The following is a 7,204-nucleotide window of genomic DNA, read 5'->3' as shown; positions in this document are numbered from 1 at the left end:
ATTCAAAGTAATTAGTGATAGATAATAACCTACTACTACCATTTTGTAATTTATTTTCTGCTTTTTTGAGCTTGTATATTTGTTTATTATTTAATTTTAAAAACATTATTATAGTTGAGTACTAAAACAAAAACAATAGCAGGTAGTGAACACATTATGATTACAATCCTTCATTCACTCACTACTGCTCATCAAATGCCAGGAGTGAGTGTTACTCACTGGTCCTTTTATGAAGTTTGGCAGTGAACACCACCTCTGGGATGATATTTATCATCCTCACATGTTTCTCCATTGTAATAGTGCTGTTTTTCCTGATTTGAATCAAAGTACACCAGTTCTAACTTGATCCATTTCATCCATCTCTTCTATTTTCTTCCTGTCAGGTAGGAGTTTACCCAACTAAGAGAGCTTATCATGAGAGAGAAAACCATTCTCAGGAAAGTTTACCTTGAATTTGATGATTAAGTGATGCTTTTCATATGGTCTATGAAAAATTGGCATGACTTCATTTAGCACACATTTGATATCTCCATATTTGACAGTCTGACCTGGGTCAGAGGTGATGACTATAGTTCAGTAGTCAAGAGTGGATATTGGGTTTTGGAAACCACACAGTATTTTAACCAGCTGTCTGTCCATAGACATAAACTAGTCTTCTTGTCAAGTAAAAACAGCATGGTCCTTTTCATCTAACTCAATGATAATATCTCCTGGCTCCAATCCTGGTTCTTTGTCTCCTTCACCATGAAATGTTATCTTCTGGCCACATTTCATGTCTTTGTCAACATGAACTTCTAGAATCTTTTTCCCTCAAACTATCTTTCTTCCATTTGAGTGTTTACATCTATCTTTAGGACTGATTCATTCTCCATGACCGTGGCACTCCATGCATGCATACAGACTAAGTATACTGAACCATCCCAGGCCCTATTGCGTGAACTCTTATTTGCAGTTCAGTAACTTGGCAACTGGGACAACACTATACTTCTCTCCTCTTTTTTTCCCCACTTCCGACTTCACATTAGTCACAAATTACATTCTTGTGAAGTGCCACTTTTCTTGTTGTACCATCACATACATTTTCTAAGGTTTTTGAGAGCTGATGCATGACAATGTTACTCCTCTTTTCTCTCTGCATTCTTCTTCCTCCATAAATAATCATATTGAAGATGTTCATAGGGGACCCAGAATTGCCACTTGCTCAGCCCTCTTATTTACCTGTTATCTTCCTTTGTTATATAATTCCCTTTTCTTGGCATCAGAAGTAACTTTGTAAGCTTGAGAAATCTGTTTAAACTTCTCTCCATTTGGGTTTTTATCAGGGTGGTACTTCAAGGCCAGTTTCCTATAAGCCTTTTTCAATTCTTCCTTAGTGGTACTTTGTTTGACCCTCCAAAAATCATGGAAAGTGGTTTATTTCACCATTTTCTACAGCTAGTGAGTGGGATGAGGCCAGTGTGAGAAAGCAGAAAGGACTGTAGTAGTTTTTTGAAGCTCAGGCAGCTTCCACTTCTCTGCATCTCACTGAGTATTCTGGAAAGTTCCGCCTGGTGAACTGAAGCCCTTGTCTTTTGTCTTCTGCTTGTGTTTTATATACATTTTTTCTTCCTCTATTGCCATCATCATTTGTGACTTAATGGTTTTCTGTAGTGAATTGTTTATATTTATATTTTTAAAATCTAGTATAGATTTTTGCCTTTTTGTTGTAAGACTCACATAAAACATACTCGTAACAAACTATTTTAAGCTGATAACAATTTAACTTTGATTGCATTTGATTCTGTAGAGTTACAAAACTCTACATTTTTATTCTACCCACTACATTTTAAGTTTTTGATGTCAAAATTTAAATTATTTTATAATTTGTATTCCTTGAAAATTAAATTTTACCTATTGTTGTTTTGATGTATTTTTATTAACTATCATACTGAGATAAAATTGGTTTAAACATCACCATATCAGAGTATATTGAATATGATTCTGTATTACTTATACCATGAATTTTTGTGTGTTTTTATATTTAAGTTAATAATTAGTGGTCTTGGTGCATTTTAAAGAATGTCCTCTAGTCATTCCTGTAGGACAGGCCTAGTGTTAGTGAACTATGTTAGTGATATGGTTTGGCTGTGTCTCCACCCAAATCTTACCTTGAATTGTAATAATCCCCATGTGTCAAGAGCAGGGCCAGGTGGAGATAATTGAATCATGGGGGCAGTTTTCCCCATACTGTTCTCATGATAGTGAATAAGTCTCATGAGACCTGATTGTTTTATAAATGGGAGTTTCCCTGCACAAGCTCTCTTGCCTGCCACCACGTAAGACGTGATTTTGCTCCTCCTTTGCCTTCTGCCATGATTGTGAGGCCTCCCCAGCCATGTGGAACTGTGAGTCAGTTAAATCTCTTTCCTTTATAAATCAGCCAGTCCCTCATATGTCTTTATTAGCAGTGTGAGAACAGACTAATACAGTAAATTGGTACCAGGAACTATGGGGTGCTGCTATAAGGATACCCCAAAATGGGGAAGAGACTTTGGAACTGGGTAACAGGAAGAGGCTGCAATACATCAGAGGGCTTAGAAGAAGGTAGGAAAATGTGGGAAAGTTTAGAGCTTCCTAGAGACTTGGAGGGCTCAGAAGGGGAGAGGAAGATGTGGGAAAGTTTGGAACTTCCTAGAGACTTGGAGGGCTCAGAAGAACAGAGGAAGATGTGAGAAAGTTTAGAACTTCCTACAGACTTGTTGAATTCCTTTGACCAAAATGCTGATAGTGGTATGGACAATGAAGTCTAGGCTGAGGTGTTCTCAGATGGAGATGAGGAACTTGTTGGGAACTGAATTAAAGGTCACTGTTGCTGTGCGTAGAGATTGGCGGCATTTTTCCCATGCCCTACAAGTCTGTGGGACTTTGAACTTGAGAGAGATGACTTAGGGTATCTGGTGGGAGAAATTTCTGAGCAGCAAACCATTCAAAAAAAGCAGAGGCCAGGCACAGTGGCTCACACCTGTAATCCCAGCACTTTGGGAGGCCGAGAAGGGCAGATCACCTGAGATTAGGTGTTCGAGACTAGCCTGACCAACGTGGAGAAACCCCATCTCTAGTAAAAATACAAAATTAGCCAGGCTTGTTGGTGCGTGCCTGTAATCCCAGCTACTCAGGAGGCTGAGGCAGGGAAATCATTTGAATCTGGGAGCGGAGGTTGCAGTGAGCCAAGATCACACCATTGCACTACAGCCTGGGCTACAAGAGCAAAACTGCATCTCAAAAAAAAAAAAGAGCATAAAAGATAAAAGTTGGAAAAATTTGCAGCCTGACGATGTGATAGAAAAGAAAACCCCATTTTCAGGGGAGAAATTCAAGTTCGCTGCAGAAATTGGCAAAAGTAAGGAAGAGCCAAATGTTAATCACCAAGACAATGGGGAAAACGTCTCCAGGCCATGTCAAAGACCTTCACCTGCAGCCTCTCCCATCATATATCCAGAGGCCTTGAAGCAGTAAATGGTTTTGCCAGCTAGGCCTAGGGCCTCCTGCTGTGTGCAGCCTAGGGACTTGGTGCCCTGAATCCCAACTGCTTCACATCCAGCCATAGCAAAAAGGGGCCAAGTATGGCTCAAGCCATTGCTTCAGAGGATGCAGGTGCAAGACCCATTCCTTGGCAGATTACACATGGTGTTGGGCCTGCAAGTGCACAGAAGTCAAGAATTGAGGTTTGGAAACCTCCACCTAGTGTGCAGAAGATATATGGAAATGCATGGATGTCCAGGTAGAGATGTGCTGCAGGGACAGAGTGCTCATGAAAAACCTTTGTGAGGGCAGTGCAGAAGGGAAAGTGGGGTGGGAGCCCCTACACAGAGTCCCCATTGGTGCACTGCCTAGTGGAGCTGTGAGAAGAGGGCCACTGTCCTCCAGACCCCAGAATGGTAGAGCCACTGACAGCTTTCACTGTGCACCTGGAAAAGCTGCAGACAACGCCAGCCTGTGAAAGCAGCTGGGAGGGGACTGTGCTCTGCAAAGCCACAGGCGTGGCACTGCCTAAGCCCATGGGAGCCCAACTCTTGCACCAGTGTGACCTGGATGTGAGACATAGAGTCAAAGTAGATCCTTTTGGAGCTTTAAGGTGTAATGACTGCCCTATTGGATTTTGGACTTGCATGGGACCTGTAGCCCCTTCATTTAGGCCAATTTCTCCTATTTGAAACACGTGTAATTACCCAATGCCTGTACCCCAATTGTATCTAGGAAGTAAGTAACTTGCTTCTGATTTTACAGGCTCATAGGCAGAAGGGACTTGCCTTGTGTCAGATGAGACTTTGGACTGTGGACTTTTGAGTTAGTGTTGAAATGAGATAAGACTTTGGGGGACTGTTGGGAAGGCATGATTGTGTTTTTAAATGTGAAAAGGGACATGAAATTTGGGAGGGGTCAGGGGCAGAATGATATGGTTAGGCTATGTCCTCATCCAAATCTCACCTTGAATTGTAAGAATCCCCGCATGTCCAGGACGGGGCCAGGTAGAGATAATTGAATCATAGGGGCAGTTTCCTCCATATTGTTCTAATTGTAGTCAGTAAGTCTCATGAGAGCTGATGGTTTTATAAATGGGAGTACCCCTTCACAAATTCTCTTTCCTGCCACCACGTAAGATGTGACTTTGCTCCTCCTCTGCCTTCTGCCACAATTGTGAGGCCTCCCCAAGCATGTGGAACTGTGAGTCAATTAAACCATTTTTCTTTATAAATTACCCAATCTCAGTTATGTCTTTATTAGCAGCATGAGAACAGACTAATACACTTAGCTTTTGTTTATCTGGAAGTCTTTATTTTTGTCTTAGTTCTGAAAGACAACTTTGAATATATTGCTTCAGTTTTGCCTGGGCTCTGAGGTTTCTGCTGAACCATTCTCTCACAGCCACATTGGGACTCTTTTGTATGTGATATGTTTCTTATCTCTTGCTATTTTCATAACTTTTTTCTATGTCTTTGATGTTTGATAGTTTGATTATTATGTCCCATGATGATCTCTTCTTTTGGTTGAATTTAATTGGAGAATTTGGAGATTCTTGCACATAGTTGTTGGCATTGTTACTTAGATTTGGGAAATTTTCAGCTATTATTTCTTTTAACATGTTTTCTGCCCTTTTATCCATCTTCTCCTTCTTAAAATCTTATTATGTATGGATTAGGTTTCTTGATGATGTTCAGTAATTTTCACAGACTTTCTTCATTCTTATTTTTTTCTTGGCTTATTTTACTGGTTAATTTCAGATATTCTCTCTTCTACTTACTAATTCTTTTCTCTGCCTGATCAAGCCTGTTGAAGCTTTCTATTGCACTTCTCCTTACATCCATTATATTCTTTATCTCTAGGATTTCTATTTGTTAGTTCTTTAATTTTTAAAATTTCTTTGTTAGTGTTCTCATTTTGTTCATTTATTACTTTCAAATTTCACTAATATTTTATTTTTTTACATATATTCTTGAAGTTAATTAAACTTCTTTAAGAGGATTATTCTTAATTCTTTGTCTGCCACTTCATAGAACTCCATTTCTTTAGAGTCCATTGTTGCAGTTTTCTTAATTCTTTAAACATTTTTATTTATCTTATTATTAAATTTCTCTTATTGTTTTTTAAATGTACTTTATTTTAGATTTATGGGACACGTGCATGCTTTTTTACATAGGTATATTGTGTACTGGTGGGGATTGGGCTTCTGGTACATTCGTTAACCAAATATTGAACATTGTACCCAAAAGGTAATTTTTCAAATTCACCGCATGTCTATTACTTTGGAGTCCCTAGTGTCTATTTTTCTATCTATTTATCTATCTATCCATGTATACCCATTGTTTAGCATCCACTTATAAGTGAGAACATGAGGTATTTGGTTTTATGTTTCTGCAGTATTTTGCTTAGAATAATGGCCTCTAGCTCTATACATGTTGCTGCAAAGGACATGATTTTATTCTTTTTATAGCTGGGTAGTATTCCATGGCGTATAGATACAATATTTTCTTTATCCAATCAATCTTTGATGGACACTTAGTTGGCTTCATGACTTCACTATTGTAAGTTGTACTGCAATGAATGTATGAGTGCAGATGCCTTTTAATATAATTATTTCTCTTCTTTTAGGTGCACACACGCTCATAGGTTTGCTGGGGCAAATAGGAGTTATATTTTTAGTTCTACGAAAAATCTCTGTACTGTTTTCCATAGAAGTTGAACTTATTTACATTCCCACAAACAGTGTATGAATGTTCCCTTTTCTCCACATCCATAACAACATACGCTGTCTTTTTACAATTTAGCAATAGCCATTTTGAATGGCTTTACACAGTATTTCATTGTGGACTTAATTGGCATTTATCTGATCATTACTGATGTTGAGCATATTTTTATATGTTTGTTAGGCACTTGTGTGTCTTCCTTTGAAAATACTGTAGTTCATGTTCTTTGCCCACTTTTTAATGTTTTTTTTTTTTTTTTTTTCCTGTTGAGTTGTTTGAGTTCTTGTGGATTCTGGATATTTGTTCCTTGTCAAATGCATAGTTTGCAAATATTTTCTCTGATTATTTAAGTGGTCTATTTACTCTGTTGATAATTTCTTTTGCTGTGCAGACACTTTTTGGTTTAATTAAATCCCATTTGTCTATTTTTGTTTTTGTTGCATTTGCTTGTAGGGTGTCATCATTAATTTTTTGTCTAGGGTAATGTCCGGAAGAGTCTTTCCTAGTTTTTCTTCTATGATTTTTATAGTTTCAGGTCTTACTTTTAAGTCTTTAATACATTTTGGGTTTCAATTTTGTTTATCCATTCAGAAGACCAACAACTTAGTCCAAGAAAATATTTGTTATAATTTTGAGTTTTCTGAATTGATTAAGACTTGCTTTATGGCCAAGGATATGGTTAATTTTGGAGAATGTTCCACGCACAGATGAAAAGAACGTATATTCTGTGGTCATTGGATGCAATGTTCTGTAAAGTTCTTATAGGTACATTTGTTCTATAGTCCAGTTGACATCCAGAATGTCACTGTTGATTTTCGGCCTTGATGATCTGTGTAGTGATGTCACCGGGGTGTTGAAGTCCTGTACTATTATTGTATTGCTATCAGTTTGTTTTCTTAGGTCTAGTAGTATTTGTTTTTTGAATCTGGGTGCCCCAGTATTAGATGCATACATATTTAGAATAGTTAAATCTTCTTGTT

The 7,204-nt window shown here is 38.0% G+C and overlaps 1 pseudogene; it reads right to left on the bottom strand.

Moving 5' to 3' along the window:
• Positions 1 to 227: 227 nt before the first annotated feature.
• LOC129489470 (dnaJ homolog subfamily A member 1-like) lies at positions 228 to 1,425 on the bottom strand (annotated as a pseudogene).
• Between the last annotated feature and the right edge of the window lie 5,779 nt (positions 1,426 to 7,204).

This window comes from Symphalangus syndactylus, chromosome 9 (genome assembly GCF_028878055.3).
Source record: "Symphalangus syndactylus isolate Jambi chromosome 9, NHGRI_mSymSyn1-v2.1_pri, whole genome shotgun sequence".
NCBI classification, from domain to species: Eukaryota; Metazoa; Chordata; class Mammalia; order Primates; family Hylobatidae; genus Symphalangus; species Symphalangus syndactylus.
The sequence above is the reverse complement of the archived record's forward strand: the minus strand, read 5'-3'. Positions and strand labels throughout refer to the sequence as shown.